General features: G+C 38.0%; 1 pseudogene; it reads left to right on the forward strand.

The window, feature by feature from the left end:
• Positions 1–566: 566 nt before the first annotated feature.
• LOC103345830 (sorting nexin-7-like) overlaps positions 567–18,882 on the forward strand; it is a 33,838-nt pseudogene continuing 15,522 nt past the window's right edge.

Genomic DNA, 18,882 nt, shown 5'->3' on the forward strand with positions numbered 1-18,882 from the left:
CCCAAAAGTCATTGAGTGAGTAATCAAATTAAAAATAATGAGATTGATTGCATTATTTTTACCTGAATTTTAAAAAGTATATTAATATTGAAAGAGAATTTAAGGGGCTTTGGGACTATTCAAAATGCATTCCTTAAACAATTGTTAAAAGTGTTTGAAATTCTCCTCCTTCCTTTTAGAGAAGGGATTATCAACTGCTAAAAGCTGATGTCCTTTGGAAGAAAAAATCATCTCAAATCTACAAGACCATATCTGCCTCTTAGTAGGTCAACCCATGTCCATGTTTGCTACATTCTGCTGTTTTTCCACAAATATTATTTATTGAAATGTGAATATGTTGTCCTACCATTCACTCTAATTCAAACACTTTACCATCTCCCCATTTCTCTGAATGTAATGGTCACACACATACCATGAGGGAAAAGGGAGGATGAAGAAAGGTGAGGAAATGGAGCAGTAAACGCCAACTAACCCATTTCAGGGTTTTATTGGATGCAGGCACTTCAGTCCAGTCATCTTCTATGCATTGGCCATCTGAATGACATCACCACAGCAAGAGACTAAAAATGCGGGATTCAAGTATGAGTGCTGTGTGGAAAAAGTCTTTAAGGTATTCTGTGGTGGCTCTAACATTCTGACAGAGAAATTAGATGGCAGAAAGACAGATGTGAGATCCTGGGGTACAGGGTGCAATTTCCAATGTATTAAGTGGTATACCAAAAATTTTCTTTGTAATAACAAAGTCTAATCATTTACTTTGCCTGTGTGCTATTTTTCTATTGCATCCTTTCTGTGGGAACATAGTGGGCCACAGGATGTGTTTCCAACATATCCTGACATCACCCAGGTGATGAAGTTAAATGTAGTAAGAAAAATAAATAGCAAGAGTTTTAAAAAATATTCTTTTTAATGATTTCTTGATTTCTAAAGCTGAAATGGTGTATTTAAGAATGGTCCAGAATGAAAATGCACTATATATTTTTCTAAAAATAAACTGGAAGGAAAGATTTTAAATGTTTTCATCACAGAGAATGATCACTATTTCAAAAAATATATATGCTTACCCTAATTGGACATCACACAATGTATAAATGTACCTAAATGTAACAGAGTATCATATAGATATGCATATTTTGATTTTAGTTAAAAATAAAAAATATTACTCAGACAATTAATGTTCCACTCCTACCCCAACCATGTCTTAAGAATATAATTTCCTTTTGCTACGTATTTGTTTTAAACATTTCTAAATTTAGTTAGGTAATAGTTTTTATTTTTAAGAGGAATTTTAGATTTGAAGAAGAATTGAGGAGCATATGTTAAGGGTTGCCATATGTTCTCTCTTGTTCTTGTTGTTCCCACTATGTGCATTATTAATAGTTGTGTGGTAACTTGTTTCAATTGATAAACCTATGTTAGTACACTACTACTGAATAAAGTCCATAGTTTACATTAGGGTACACTCGTGATGTTGCAAAGTTCTGTGTCTTTTGACAACCACATCCCTGCAAGTATCTGCCTTTATGGTATCCTATGTACTCCACCTATCCTTTCCTACGCCTGACTAGGCCTGGAAATTGCTGATCTTTTCACTGTATCTCCAGTTTTGCCTTTTTCATTTTAAAGATTTATTTATTTGAAAGGCAGAGTTATAGAGAGAGGAGAGAGATAGAGATAGAGATAGAGATAGAGATAGAGATAGAGATAGAGAATTCATTGGTTCATTCCCCAAATGACTGGGACTGGGCCAAGCTGAAGACAGAAGCCAGGAGCCAGGAACGTCATCCAGTTTTCACCCAGTTCTGCCATATGGGTGGCAGGGACCCAAGCATGTCAGCTGTCTTCTGATTCTTTCCCAGGTGCATTAGTGGGGTGCTGGATGGGAAAGTGGATCAGCCAGGACTGGAACCTGGGCCCATATAGCATACCAGTGATGCCAGAGGCAACTTAGCCCACCACACCACAATGCCAGCTCCTGCTTTTTCAAAATGTCCTTAAGTTTGTTCTCTCTGTAGACTTTCTTTTTATATTTCTCACACTATGTCTTGCTGATTCCCTTACTTTTTATTTGTTGAGATGGTCTTTGTTCTTTGTGTTTGAAGTATTCTTTCACTGAATAACCAAATTATACATTGGTGGATTTTTGTTGTTGTGGTTGCTCCTATTCTTCAAATGTTTTACTCTACTCTCTTATTGGTTGCATGTTTTCTGAATAATTGTCTGGTGTAACTGATATTCTTATTCCTCTGTAGGTAATGTGTTTTCTTTCATCATGCATTTGTTTTATTCTCTGTAGTTTGACTATAGTATTCATAGGTGTAGACTTCTTGGTATTCTTTCCATTTGATGTTCTGTGAGCTTCCTATACCTATGGTTTCATGTTCATCAGAAATTTTGGGAAATACACATGTACACATAACCTTATGTATTTCCTATTTCTTAAAAGATAGAAGTGGAATTGCAGAGTCCAAGGGTACACATATTTGCTAGATTTTGCAAAGTTGCCTTGCTGAAATATACCATAATCAGAGTAGAAGGATACCTATTACCATATCTTCTTATAAACATTGACTGCCACAAAATATTTTAAAATGTGTGATTAAATTACATCTTAAATTCTATTTAAATGGTTTTAATACACATCCACTTGCTTACTGTGATACATTTTACTTAAATTGTCTAGTGTTAATTGATTGTGAATTGCTTAATCCTATCCTTTGTTAGTTTACTGAGGTTGTTTGTCCTTTTCTTGCTTTGTAAAATCTCTTTATCTGCTAATAATGTTTTGTATATTTTGTCTTTAAATATTCTCATCAAAACTAGCATTTATCTTTCAGGTTATTTATGGTTTTTTTCTTATCAGATTTATTTATAATGATGCATTTTCTGAAGTTTTTAACATTTTGTTATCTGATATATACACTTCTCCTTTGGGAATTTTGGTACTATGCAAGCTTATGAAATATTCCTGACACTGAGCTAATTAACATATGCTATTAGTTTCTCTGTAATATTTTAAATTTTTACTTAGACTATTCACTCTGCATACAGCATAAAGTGTTCAACCATATTATTTTTCTTCAAATGAACTTATGGAAAACTGTCCCCTAATTTATATTAAAAGAAATTAATGTTATGTTAATACATACTAAATACATATTTTCTCAATTTTTACCTATATTTCTATGCTATTTCTTTTTTAGCTTTTACATGTTTCTAAGCTTTTCAATTGATCTAATCAATTTGTGTTCTTGTTATATTATTGTATAACACCATTTTAGTTTTCATACTTTCATATATTTTGATACCTGACATCACAAGTTCTCCCTTCTGTATTGAACTTTGAATTTTTTTTAATTTCATAGAAAGATTTTATTTATAGAACTAATACATTATATTTCAACTGGTTCAGTGTAACTACAAATTGTATTTTATATATGATTTTGTGTAATAAAGAGCCAATTAAAATCCCTGTCTAGGGTGGTAGATGGTTCCAATATTATTTTGGTCTGGAAACTTTTGGGCCATTTACAGAGGAGAGTAATAATAGCAATTACTGGTTTTTCACATGATGTGGTGTTTATCTAACAGACTTCAAGCCAGCACCTTTGGTTTTCAATTCACCATAAGCATCATTCTCTTGAATTAGCTGTTTGGAAATTTTTGAAGCATGCGATTTGATCTAGGTATTTAGAAGAGGATATGGATGGTTTCTTTAAGGAAAATATGACCCCCCCCCTTTTTTTTTTCAATTTAAGGCTAATGCTGAAAATGTGAAAAAAAAAAACAGTATGGAAAAAGCAGCAAAATTACTTACCAAAGAAGTGTTATTGAAAGTGTGCACATTTTGTCCTAAATGCATTCAGGAGGAACAATGATATTTAAGTTTATTCATTTACATGCTTGTTCATCCACATGTGAAGCTGCATAGATATATGTATCTCAGAGACCAATTCCTAACATCTGTCTCTTTCAACAATATCTGACCATTAGGGAGCTACAACTCCTTTGTAGTTGCTGGGGAAACAATGACAGAACTCAATCCAGGAATCAATTAAACTAAGGAGACTGTTTCATATCTTCATTTTCTGGGAAGAGAACAGGTGTTTAATAATTTACATAAATTATGCGAAATCTAAAGCATTTACAGTAACTAAACACTTAGCAACAGACATGAATGAGAGGTGAATTGGCTGATGATGTTTGGTATTGCAGCGGTGCCAGCTAGCACTGATATTGTTACAGTTTTTCAGAATTTCCATCGTAAACAGTTCTTCAGGGATTTATATTTTAGTCATAAAATCTGCCTCAGATTTTTTATTTTTTTTTTAACTTTGAAATTTAAATAATTTTTTTATATTTACTTATTCAAGTAAATTTTATCTAGGTTGTAAAATTTATTACAGCTTACTTTTATATCTTCTTCAACAACATTCTATTGAGATTCTAATTGAATGTCATTGAATTCATAGATTTATTTGGAGGGGAAGTGACACCTTTATAATATTGAAAATCCTCATCCAGGAACATGGAAAATGGAATCAAAAGATAAATTTAGTTTGATGCAAAAATTGAAATTAATGTACAGTTTTTCATAATATATGTTTCATGAACTTTTTGAAGACTTCTCCTATTTACATGCATTCAGTCCTTCTTTAAGTGTGTCAGCTAGGTTTCATATTTTTTTGAAAAATCTCATAGTGAAGCTATATGTGATGGTATAAAACCGGAAGATTAGAGGTTGTCCAAAGGGTTTCTGCTGGTTACACCTTCCCCTTGAAAATTTGCAAGGGAACTATGTCATCAGGCATTAAGCAAGTAAAAATCAGGTCAGATCAGTGCTGGGCACTCATGCACACTTTGTGAAAAAGCTGGGCCAAATGTGAATTTATATGTTTTCTCCAGTATGAGTTCCTCATTTCTTGGGTCCAAAAGCAAATTCATTCAACTTCCAATGTATATGTACTGAGCATTGCTTTAGGACCTAAGTATATAGAAGGTCATAAAAAGAGGACCAAAAACTCTACATTATCCACACAGAGCCTACATTCTTGTTGGATTGAAGCTTTCCTTATTACCTCCCTCTGTCTGTGAGTGAAATACAGAAAGCCAACAGCAAGGACAGCTTTACCTAATTTGATACTTGGAATGAAAGATAGAAGATAAGAGATTATAAAAGTAGTCATGCCACTAGCAGTCATAGACAGATGACTCTTGGTCAGGAAGCCGGGTTTGCACACACACACAGGGTATATAAGGTATAAATCGTGTGTAGATATCATCCAATGAATGCCTGCTTTGTTGTTGGCACCCTACTAATGACATTTTACATTTTACTTCATCTTCAGAGATAGAAACTATCCTCCTTTTATGGAGGAAGAATCAGAGACTCAGAGATTAAAACAATACATCAAAGCTTACATTGCTTCAAATGTTATGTATGCTCTTTTCTTCCTGTTACTCTAACTAACCAGTTATTAATTCATCCACCATTTAGTGAACTTTATTGAATATCATTTCTGGCTTGTAATGTGTAAGGTACTGCAGATAAATGTGGTAGATAAAATAGTCTCTTCCCTCAGGAGCTGTCATGGTGGCAACAGTGAAATACAAACAAAAATTATAATGTGCCAGATTGGTTCCAGAATAGCTGCACAGAGAGGCCCTGCACTTGCCTCCACCACAGAAGAGAACCAGAACATCAAAGGAAGGACTACATTTCCAGGAGATTGAGAGAGAATTTCAGTAAAGGTGTGATAGGAACCCTGAATGGCAGAGACTTCACAAGCCAGCAGAGAGAGAGAGAGAGAGGGAATAAAGTACATCACACTTTCTACCCTGGCTGGGAGGTCAGGGGGAGGCCATTTTGCTGGGAAAAGATAAGGGAAAAGCTTTATGATCCCTCCCCCCATCATTTTCACATACTGACAGTCCTCACACAGAATTTCACAGTCCTCACTGGCCTAATAGCTTGACTGGGGTCCAAGCAACTGCTTTTCTCCAAAAAAGATACCCACATTGGCTACCCCCACCCCTACAGCTCCAGACCTGAGCAGCTGTGGTACAGTTGCTTTCAAACTCCATTTTGCCTTAACGAACTGCAAGAAACCCCAGTGCTACCAGAAGCTCCCAGGAGCTGCAACCAGGGTTCCTCACAGGGCAGAGAACAGGACCTTTTGCATCCTGAAGCTGCAGGAGCGATGCTTACTTACCCACCATGATCTAGGGGAGATTCTACTGCTTCTTGGAGCTTGGTACCAGCAGCAACCTATACACAAGCCACGAAGACCAGACCCGAGGAACCCCCCACCCCCGCATCTCCTAGAACAGGGTGCTGGGTGGCCAGGGCACAAACCCCAGCATCAGCATTGCAAGCTCTGTGGGAATTGGGGGATATCTTTTCTCTGTACTGAAGCTCTGGAACAGTGACTGTTGGTGCTACAATCTATGGAGTAACTTAAACCCAAATGTGGGATAAGGAGGATTCTGTAGATGTTCCTGTGCTTCAAGTTGGCAGCTACAGAACCAAAATCCCCAGGAAAACCTGTTCTCACCTGTGGGACCTGGGGAAGGATTCTGCTGCATTCTGAAGCTCTGGAACCATGAGTCTTGATTTAATAAGTTACAGGGACACCTGTGCTCTCCTGTGGGACCAGAGGAAGGCCCTATCTATATTTCTCTCTCTCCAGGCTTGCACCTGAACCTGCTAATGAGCAATCCCAGTATAACCTGAAATAACCATGTAATACCTTAGTAAGGTACCTTCTGAGTACAGCTCTGGTACTGTGACTGTTGTTTTATTCTACGGTAACCTGAGTTCCCTCTGAAGTACCTAAGGACCCCAGTGCATTCTGCAGATCTGGGTATTGACTATTACATGAGTCCTGGGACCTGGGAAAGGCCCTCACTGAAACCCGTTGATCTAGGGTTGCAGCTGCTATTGCACAACCCCCAGCACAACCTGTGGTCAACCTGTAGGGTGTAGTAAGTTATCCCTCAATGTCTTCAGCTCAGGGACTGCGACTGTTGGGTCAATATTCCACATAGTCACTGCAGATCGATCCATGGGAACTGGGAGAACTCTATCTGAATTCTAGTGCCCCAGACGCATGCTTGTCAGTGTGTAACCCCAGGCATACACTGAATGTCAAATGTGAGACCTGGTTAAGATATCCACTGCATTCTGCAGCCCTAGGACTGTGATTCTTGACTCTCTGAATCCTGGAAACAACTATCCTTGACCTTGTGGACCTGGAGAAGCCTCTTTCTCCATTTCGATGCTACAGGTCCATGGCTACCAGTGTACAATCCCCAGCATAGCCTATGATTTTCCCATGGTAACTCAGCAAGGTATCCTTCTTGTCCTGCAGCTCCAGGCTGTGACTATTGGCACTACATTCCTCAGAGTTACCAGGACCCATATCACAGGACCTTGGGAAGACCCTACATGGATTCAACTATTCCAGGCTCACAAGTACCCACGTACATCCCCATACATAAGGATTTTCTCATATCACCCAGGGCTAGAACTGGGAATGTTGATGCTATAAGCCCTGCAATCAACAAGACCTGCAGGAAAGAATCTAGGGAGGGTCCCATCCATATTACACAGTTCCAGGGCCATAGCTATGGGTGCCAGAAGCCCCAATGTTACTCAGGCTTGTCTGATGGGGTGCCAGGAATATAGCTACTGCCATCACAAACTCCAACATGATTGACAACTCTTTGTGGCTTGAAAGTACACACCTTTGGAAGTCCATGTCCACTTTAAAGTCAGACTACTACCTCCACGAGCTGCTACAGACTATAAACTAGACAACTATGGCTCCCATAGATAACTTACACTGATTACAGCTAAAGAAATCACTAAATGTTTACGCTTCTGAGCTCATATGAAACCAAAGCAAAAGCAACAACCTAACTGAAACTGCCTTTCATCTAAACAAAACAGTTTTTCTCATGAAAGCTGCTCCATGGCCAGCACTGTGGCTCAGTAGGCTAATCCAATGCCTGAGGCGCCAGCACACCGGGTTCTACTCCTGGTCAGGGCACCGGATTCTGTCCCAGTGGCTCCTCTTCCAGTCCAGCTCTCTGCTGTGGCCAGGGAGTGCAGTGGAGGATGGCCCAAGTGCTTGGGCTCTGCACCTGCATGGGAGACCAGGAGAAGCACCTGGCTCCTGGCTTCAGATCAGTGTGGTGCGCCGGCCACAGTGGCCATTGGGCAGTGACCAATGGAAAAAGAAGACCTTTCTCTCTATCTCTCTCTCTCACTGTCCACTCTGCCTGTCAAAAAAAAAAAAAAAGCTGCTCCATGAAGATGAAAGAACTGTTAAACCTGATGCAAAGATGACAACACAGGGACACTGGGAATGTGAAAAAGCAAGGGAACATGGCAACTTGCAAAGAATTCAGGAGTTTTTCAGAAATAGAACCTTGAGTTGAGAAAAAATGGTGAAGTGCCTTAAGAGGAATTCAAATAATGATCCTGAGGAAACTTAGCGTAGTGAGGGAGAATACAGATAAACAATTCAAATAAATGAAGAAAACAATGCATAACATTGATGAGAAATTCAGCTAAGAGAGATCATTCAAAAGAACTAATACAGTTTGGAGCTAAAACTTTCAATCAATGAAATAAATAATACAACTGAGAGTTTCAAAAACAGAATAGACCAAGCAGAAGTGAAGAATTTCTGCTATTGAGGACAAGGTTTTTGAAATAACCAAGTCAGAGAAAAACAATTTTTAAAATGAATGAAGAAATGAGATGCCATTTAGTGATCAAATATTTTTAACAAATTTAAAAATAATGACCTCATACCATGTGTCTTCTAGACCACAAAAGCATAAAACTATAAATAACACAAGAGGAACAATATAAAACTTACAAATATGTGAAAATTGAGCAATATGTTCCTGAATGACTGATGGATTACTAAAGAAACCATTATATGTAGTGAAATAAGTCAGTCCCCAAAAGACAAATACCAAATGTTCTTCATAATCTGTGGTAACTAATAAAGTACCTAAAAGGTATAGGAGTGAAATAGAGACTTTGAGCGCTTGTCTCAACTGTTGAGAAACAGTTTTTTTTTTCTACATACTATTTGTTGAACTCTTTACTTAGTATAAGGTTAATCTTATCTCAGAACCAGGTGGCTTTGCAACATTTATTTTTTTATTTGAAGGGAGAGATGGAGAGGGAGACACACACACACAGAGAAGGAGAGAGAGAGATAGAGAGAGAGATTGAGAGATCTTCCATTAATTGGTTCCCTCCCCAAATGGCTGCAAAGTTCAGAGCTGGGCTGATCCAAAGCCAGAAACTAGGAGTTTCTTTTGGATCTCCCACATGGGTGGCAGGAGCCCAGGGACTTGGGTCATCTTCTGCTGCATTCCCAGTCACATTAGCAGGGAGCTGGATTGGAACTGGAGCATCCAGGCCTCAAATTGGTGCCCATATGGGGTGCTGGAATTATAGGCAGAGGCTTTACACACTACACCACAATGCTGTCCCCTGTAACTCAAAAATTTATGAAACACTTAAAGAGGTGCTGCCTCCAATACTGCTCAAACTTTAAAATAATGAAAAGGCTGAAACTTCACCAAATTATTTTTTGAGGCCAGCATTACTCTGATACCCCACAAAATAAATAAAATTATATAAATAAAAGCACAGCATAAAAAGGAAACTAAAATGGACATCACGTTCTGGTCCTGGTTGCTCCTCTTCCTGTCCAGCTCTCTGCTGTGGCCCGAGAGGGCAGTGGAGGATGGCCCAAGTGCTTGGGCCCCTGCACCTGCATAGGAGACTGGGAAGAGGCACCTGGCTCCTGGTTTCGGATCAGCGTAGCTCCGGCTGTTGAGGCCACTTGGGGAGTGAACCAATGGAGGGAAGACCTTTCTCTCTCTCTCTCTCTCTCTCTCTCTCTGTCTGTAACTCTACCTGTCAAATAAATAAACAAGTAAATATTTAAACAATTAAAAATAAAAAAGGAAACTAAAGACCAATATCCTTGATGATCATAGATGCAAAAGTTCTCAACAAGATATTAGCAGCCAAATATAGCATTACATCACAAAGATTATGTATTAAGATAAAGTGGGATTTCTTCCTATGATGCAAAGATGTTTTGACATTCAGAAACCAATCAATGTATAAAAGGCAGGCATTTTGGCTCAATAAGTTAAAGTACAACTTGGAATTTCCACGTCATATATCAAAGTGCTGATTTAAATTGTGAATGCTCTGCTTCCAGTAAAACTTCCTGCTAATGCAGCATGGGCGGGAGCAGATGGTGGCTCAAGGGCTTGAACTCCTGCCACTGACATGGTAGACTTGGATGGAATTCTAGACTGGTTTCAGCTTTGTCCAGCCACATCTTTGCATGCATTTGAGGGAGTGAACCAGTAAGTGGGAGGCAACAGTCTTTCTCTTTGTAATTCTGCCTTTCAAGTAGATGGAAACAAATATATAAATATCAAATGGAGGAATCTGGAACACATCATGCTGAGTGAAATAAGCCAGTCCCAAAGGGAAAATATCATATGTTCTCCCTGATCGGCAACAACTAACTGAGCACCAAAGGGGAAACTTGTTGAAATGAAATGGACACTATGAGAAACAGTGACTTGATCAGCTCTTGTTCTGACGGTTGATGTACAATGTAATACTTTATCCATTTTAGTATTTTTTTTGTTCTAGTACCATTGGTTAAACTCTGTAATTAACACACAATTATTCTTAGGTGTTTAAATTTTAACTGAAAAGTGATCCCTGCTAGGAATTTGGAAAACATTATGCTGAGTGAAATACACCAATCCCAAAGGGACAAATACCACTTGTTCTCCTTGATAGGTGACAACTAACTGAGCACCAAAAAGGAAACCTGTTAAAGTGAAATGAACACTATGAGAAACGGTGACTTGATCAGCCCTCACCCTGACTATCGATGAGCAACTTGATATGTTATCCCTCTTAGTATTTTTTGTTTGTTTGTTCTACTTAATACTTTTGGTTGAATACTGTAATAAATACACAATTCTTCTTAAGTGCTGAAACTTAACTGAAAAATGATCACTGTTAAATATAAGAGTGGGAATAAGAGAGGGGAGAGATGTGCAATTCGGGACATGCTCAAGCTGACTTACCTCGAACGGTAAAGTTAGAAACATACCAGGGGATTCCAATTCAATCCCATCAAGGTGGCATGTACCAATGCCATCTCACTAGTCCCAGTGATCAATTTCTGTTCACAATTGATCATAATAATAGGACTAAGAACCAAAGGGATCACATAAGCAAGAATAGTGTCTGCAAATATTAGCTGATAGAATAAAAAAGGGAGAGAATGATCCAACATGGGAAGTGAGATACACAGCAGACCCATAGAATGGCAGATGTTCTAAACAGCACTCTGGCCTCAGAATCAGCCCTTAAGGCATACGGATCCAGCTGAAAAGCCCATGAGAGTATTTCAGGCATGGAAAGCCAAGACACTCTGGGGGAAAACAAAAACCTAAATGAAAGAACTCCACGAGTGAGATTCCAGTGGAAAGAACGGGTCATCAAAGAAGGAGGTACCTTTCTCTGAAGGGAGGAGAGAACTTCCACTTTGACCATGGCCTTGTCTAAAAATTATCAGAATCAGTGAACTCAGGGGGCTTCCATAGCCTTGGTAGCTCATGACAAGATCCTAGGTTGATTACTGATGCCATAAACAAGAGTGTCAATTTGTTAAGTCAACAACAGGAGTCACTGTGCACTTACTCCTCATGTAGGATCTTTGTCCTTAGTGTGCAGTACATTGAGATTTAATGCTATAACTACTACTCAAACAGTATTTTTCACTTTATGTTTCTGTGTGGGAGCAAACTGTTGAAATCTTTACTTAATGTATGCTAAACTGATCTTCTGTATATAAAGAGAAATGAAAATGAATCTTGATGTGAATGGAAGGGGAGAGAGAGTGGGAAAGGGGAGGGTTGCGGGTGGGAGGGACGTTATGGGGGGTGAAGCCATTGTAATCCATAAGCTGTACTTTGGAAATTTATATTCATTAAATAAAAGTTTAAAAAAAACAGTGCTTGGCACACACTTGACATTGCATATTGCTTTGGATTTATTAATGGATTTTAATGTTCACATTTTGAAGTTGATCAACACTTTATTTAAATAGCACATTTGTGAGAAATCTGCTTTTTTTAAAAACAGTTGTCCTATATCTAAGCCTATATCACCCATTTTATGTGTCTTCATATGTGTGGGTAGAGTTGGGATGCCTTTAGACAAACAATGGTAAAAATTTGATTCTTTTTATTAATTGATAATGGCCAATTTGATTCCAACATAAATTGCATTTTCTACTAATTCTTTCTGCTTGAGCACCTGGTCAATAATCTGTGGTATTATTAAGGGTCAAAATATGTATGTCTGAATAAGAATTAAGTTATTAACTCAGTTCTCTTTGGATAGCAAACATTACATTTGTTTATATATTAATAGTTGCCTCTTAACTGATGCTTGGTGCTTCTAAAACTTTGACTTTTACTTATTTCTCCTGATATCAAGATTTTAGAAGAGAAGTCTAAATTTGTTTTTAATACAAGGTACACCTTTCGTTGGTAGGCAGTTACTTTTTTCTGCATCATGTGAATTTCTCCAAGTAATTCATATAGAATTCACAAAGAATCAAGTGTTAATAAAAAAAAAGAATATTGGCTTTCCCTCACAATATGGATTATTTCTCATGATATCGTTACCAAAATTAGGGACATTCCAGGCATATAATACATGAAGTAAAAGGATTCCTCCATTCATTTCTGTTTTTTTAAGACTCATTTATTTATTTGTAAGTCAGAGTTAGAGAGAGAGAGAGAGAGAGAGAGAGAGAGATCTTCCATCCACTGCTTAAGCCCTCAGATACCTGTAACAGCTAGCTTTGGGCCAAGCTGAAGCCAGGCCCTAAGGGCTTCATTTGATCTCCCACAAAACACTTGGGCAATCTTCCACTGCATTCCCAGATGCATTAGCAAGAAGCTGGATCAGAAGTGGAACCACCAGGACAGGAACCGGCACCCATAAGGGATGCTGACATCACTGTACCACAATGCCAGATCTGGCTTCCATTTTTTATTAGGACTTTATTTACTAATTTAATTGAAAGGCAGAATAGAGAGAGAGAGGACAAGACAAAGAGAGAGGCCTTCCATTCACTGGTGCATTCCCAAATGGCTACAACAGCCAGGTGTCTGGGTCAGGCCAAAACCAGTAGCCAGGAACTCCATCGTAGTCTCACACTTGGGTGGCAGATGCCCAAGCACTTGGGCTACCACGGCCTTCCTTCTCAGACACAGTATCAGAAGAGGAGCAGCTGGGACTCGACCTGCCACTCGGACACAGGATACCAGTATTCCAAATGGCACCTAAACACAACGCACCACGGTCTCCTCAGTTTGAAAATATTTTATGTACATCAAACTCTGAAGCAGAGGTACTAAGGATATTATTTTCACAGTGTAAAACTACAGATGCTTTGAGGAAGACAGAAATATAAAAGAAAATGTTAAATATACAATAGCAATGTATTGTAAAGCCAAATTCAAAGACTTTCAGAAAATGAGAGGAAAGGGGCCGGCGCCGCGGCTCACTAGGCTAATCCTCCGCCTAGCGGCGCCGGCACACCGGGTTCTAGTCCCGGTTGGGGCACCGGATTCTGTCCCGGTTGCCCCTCTTCCAGGCCAGCCCTCTGCTATGGCCCGGGAGTGCAGTGGAGGATGGCCCAAGTGCTTGGGCCCTGCACCCCATGGGAGACCAGGAAAAGCACCTGGCTCCTGGCTCCTGCCATCAGATCAGCGCGGTGTGCTGGCCGCAGCGCGCCAGCCACGGCGGCCATTGGAGGGTGAACCAACGGCAAAAGGAAGACCTTTCTCTCTGTCTCTCTCTCTCACTGTCCATTCTGCCTGTCAAAAAAAAAAAAAAAAGAAAAAAGAAAATGAGAGGAAAGGACTACTTTCCCAGTAGAAGTTTTATTGATGTATTAAATAGTGGTCACTATCTCTGATTTATGGAAAGTGGTTCTCAAATGTTTATAGAGTCTGAGAGAAGTTTTCTGAACAATTCGAGTTTCTACTTTCCTGCACAGGCTTCTCAGTTCTTTGTTCTCACTGTCTTAGCTTGAAAAATCATGTTTATTCTGAAAGTGAACTTTCCTGGTCTAAGTAAAAAATTTGCCAATATTATCTTGATTATAAGACATATAAAAGACACAAGTTATAAAATACTAAGTTTTAAAGGCATTTTATCAATATCTGCTCATTTTTAGAATATCACAACCCAGCCAGCAAAGCTGAAGTAAATTATTCAAATTAAAAAGCAATGTAATTGTCTGTTTTAAAAAATGTATTTCTAAACCTGAATTTTACTCTACTAATGGCATTTACTAAAATCCTTCTCTTGAGTCTTAGGTCTTGGAAGATAATTTGTTTAAAGATCTCACCACGTGGAATTGTCCAATATGAAGAATGGTGCTGAGTACTACAGTTCACATAGAGATGTTGTCATGTGTCTGTTCATCTGGAAGACCTGCTACTGGCTGATCCGTTTTCTGTTTACTAACATGGACTAGCAAGAACCAAGTGAGCTGATAAATAGAGAAAATCTGGGGGTGCAGAATCTTAAAGAGCTGACTTAATCTTGCAGTGTGCACTAAAGCTTTCTGCTCTAGAAAATTTAGGTGCCTAAATCTGGGAAGACACATTGGGAATAATAGGTAAAAAATAAAGAAAAGTAAGCCATTTGTGATACCTTAAAGTGTAGATAGAATAATTACAGAAATTGCTTTAACTATGTTCAACTATATTATTTTTTTTAAGTAGCAAATAAATTAGATCTTTATAAATTCAGTGACAACAAACAACTATAATTGTAAGAGAATATAAAAGTTTTCAAGTATGGCATGTATGAAAATGAAAACTGGGTAAGTTGCATTCTAGTACAGAATTATCTATATTTTCGATATTATATCTGCAGTATTTGTCATTGTAGTTTTAGTTGATAATCATTCTAACTTTCATCTTTAAAAGAAATACTTGCAATTCATCAATAAATCATTTTCATCTGCAAGTATGTAGCATTGGCACGAATAATAGCTATAGCAATATTTAAATGTTTTATGCTTCTAAAATACTAAGAATGATTTCCTTAAAAGATAACATATTTCTTAATTTACCCTGATTCACATATATTACTGTTTTTAAATTCTTCCTAGTATTTTTCCAAATTGGTAATTTTTAACTTTTTTATTAACCAATAACAAAATATGTCAAAAATATTTTCTTGTGATAAAGTGAAAAATATCATCATGTAATATATACAGGGTATGTGTGTGTGTATTAACATTTACATTTATAATTTCACCCTTGAAATTGATGGCCTAAAAGTAAAATGGGAGAATCATCTAGATCTAAAGATATAGACAAGTGCAATTTAATATAATTTTGCTTAGCCTATAGCCCTATAGAAAGACTGTTAACCAGTTAAAACAAAATTCTTAAAGAAAGAAAATAACTATGCCTGTATTTGTGAAATAAGACAATTCTTTTAAAGCATTCAATAATAATTTAATTTGGCCGGCGCCGCGGCTCACTAGGCTAATCCTCCGCCTTGCGGCGCCGGCACACCGGGTTCTAGTCCCGGTCGGGGCGCCGGATTCTGTCCCGGTTGCCCCTCTTCCAGGCCAGCCCTCTGCTGTGGCCAGGGAGTGCAGTGGAGGATGGCCCAAGTGCTTGGGCCCTGCACCCCATGGGAGACCAGGAAAAGCACCTGGCTCCTGGCTCCTGCCATCGGATCAGCGCGGTGCGCCGGCCGCAGCGCGCCGGCCGCGGCGGCCATTGGAGGGTGAACCAACGGCAAAGGAAGACCTTTCTCTCTGTCTCTCTCTCTCTCACTGTCCACTCTGCCTGTCAAAAAAAAAATAATAATAATTTAATTTGTTTACTACTGTTATTCATTGAATTAAATGTATCCATATTTAAGTACATTCTTTGAAGCAATAAATCTCAGTAATTCATAATATGACCTTATTTGTAAAAGATGGTTCTTATAGAGATTCCCAAGTTAAAATGCAACAATTCAATGGACTTTAATCTCATGACCAGTGCCCTTATGAAAAGGGAAAGAGTTTGGGGACATGTATACACACAGAGAGATTTTGCATGTAAAGAGAGATGGGGAGAAGATAGCTCTCGAAAAACCAAGCAGAAAGCCCTAAACTGGATCCTTCTCTTACTACCCTAAAAAGAAAACTGCCAGTATCTTGATTTCAAAGTTCTGGCTATAGCAGCAAATTTTCTGTTACTTAAGGCAGTCAAGTTGTGTTACTTTTCAATATAACTCAAACATATAAATGCAATCTGTGGAATATGTGCATTTAAAATAATGCAAAGGTTGTTACTTCTTTGGGACAGTGTAAATGCAAAATATAATCCTTCATATCTTTTAGGAATTTTGATTCAGAATGTCAGCACAATAAAATTCACTGGCAGTGTTTAAAGTAATAATATATGTATATATACTAAAATCACACAAATAGACCAATTAAGAAGATGTCACTCAAGATGATCTTTTTCTTATTTTTTAAATATTTATGTATTTGTCTTATTTGAAAAGCAGATAGATAGAGATTTTCCATCTGTTTTTTTCACTTCCTAAATGCCCACAACAGTCAGGGAAGGTACAGGCTCAATCCTAGGCCTGTAACTGCATCCAAGTTTTCCATGTAGGTGGCAGGGATCCAAGTACTTGAGTCATCAGCTGCCACCTCCAAGGGTGCACATTGACAGGAAGTTGGCATTGGGAGTGGAGTTGTGACTCAAACCAAGGTACTCTGATGTGGAATGTGAGCATCCCAAGTGGCATCTTAAATTTTACACTAAATGCTCGCCTGGGGCCATACTTTTCAAAATTTAATTGTGAAATTAACTATCACTTTTGTTTAATGAAATCAAATACCTCAGAAGTGAAAATACCTGCCTGCTTTCTATAGATTTTCAAAGTGATCTTTTCAGAGGCATATGGTGTTTTCGCCTACTGAGTTTCACAACTCAGTAAATAAGGCAGATCTATTTTAATAGGAAAAATTACTGGAAAGCTGTTAGCTGTTAAGGTAACTTTATCATCATTGTGCATTCTAGAATAAATTAACAAATCCATTTTAATATATATTAGTCACCAATAAAATGAAATATATGCATATATTTAATGTTCAGGTCAAAGAAACTACACACTGATAATTTAGCATTATACCATAGAAAGAAGGACAAATTTTATTTTTAACAAATAGTTTTCTTAAGTCAATACAAAAATGATAGTAGAGTTTAAGAAAAAAGGAAGAATCAGCTGAATCTTAAATAGTCTGAGATTATTTTTACCTAAATGTCACATCTATCCTGTTATTTATTTGACCTCTGTGGGATGACTGTATGAGAGTGGGAAGACACCAAACTGATTTTCTTACACCTGTTTCTTACCTGTAGAATATGACAAATCAAGCAGTTACTTTCCAAATTAAAGGGACAAGCTGTGACCCAGACCAAATTGGGCTCCTATTCAGAGGGTTGGGTATGGCAGAACTAATATTTTGTGTTCCTGCATGAAACATTTTAAGAATCATGCTTGCAATCATTTATTATTTAAACACTGATTCAAACATATTAAGCTTATTTATGACTTTATTTAATCTACCCTTTTAAAATTAAATATTCATCCTCTAAATATTAAACTTAACTGATTTAGGAACAAAAGCAAATCATAAAACATAACAAAAATACAGATGCAAATAAAAACAAATCTTATGATTTACATTAAAATTCATATAAAGTATGATGTTAATATCTTTTTGTTTTGTTTTTTTTTTTTGTTTTTTGTTTTTTGGTTTTTTTTTTGACAGGCAGAGTGGACAGTGAGAAGGAGAGACAGAGAGAAAGGTCTTCCTTTTCTATTGGTTCACCCTCCAATGGCCACTGTGGCCGGCGCACCATGCTGATCTGAAGCCAGGAGCCAGGTGCTTCTCCCGGTCTCCCATGCGGGTGCAGGGCCCAAGGACTTGGGCCATCCTCCACTGCACTGCCAGGCCACAACATAGAGCTGGACTGGAAGAGGAGTGACCGGGACAGGATCCGGCGCCCGGACCAGGACTAGAACCCTGTGTGCCAGTGTCTCAGGTGGAGGATTAGCCTATCGAGCCTTGGCACTGGCCTGATGTTAATATCTTTACTTTTCATTGTAAAAGCTATTGTGACTACCTTAAATATGACGGATTTTAGTTATTCAAAATGTTAAATTGATAGGATTCTGCCTTATGCTAGATGTAATCAACCTTGAAAAATACACATAATTCTGAGATTAAATTCAGAGTAAATTATTTGTGTAGTTTTTGATATTATACATTTCTGCTTTTAATTTAATTTTCTAATCCGAGGCAATATTTTCTCTATATTTTGTAATCCAGGTCCTCCAAATAACTTTTTAAAAATAACTTTTTAGCAGCATGATTCTAAGATGACACAGTAAGAAATACAGAAATCTTTCTTCTCACTTTGACAACAATTGTACAGGCAGAATTAGCCTGGTGTGACTACTTCAGAACTCAAGACTGTGAAGAGCTTTCACTTTCCAAGGTAAAGATCACCAGTAAATTAGAATTAACTTTGCTCAAACCTGGCACAGCAGTTGTTATCATTCCCTCCCTCACATCTGGTGGCACGAAACCAGGCACGTGCTCCTGGAGAGGTTACATGGTGACAAAATCTTGTCTTTCAAATAGTGGGGTTTGTGTTCTCTTCATTTCTGCTCCTGATCATAGAGGTTCAAAGAGACTCGGA

This window comes from Oryctolagus cuniculus, chromosome 7 (genome assembly GCF_051225735.1).
Source record: "Oryctolagus cuniculus isolate XC-2025 breed Fujian yellow rabbit chromosome 7, ASM5122573v1, whole genome shotgun sequence".
Taxonomy (NCBI): Eukaryota; Metazoa; Chordata; class Mammalia; order Lagomorpha; family Leporidae; genus Oryctolagus; species Oryctolagus cuniculus.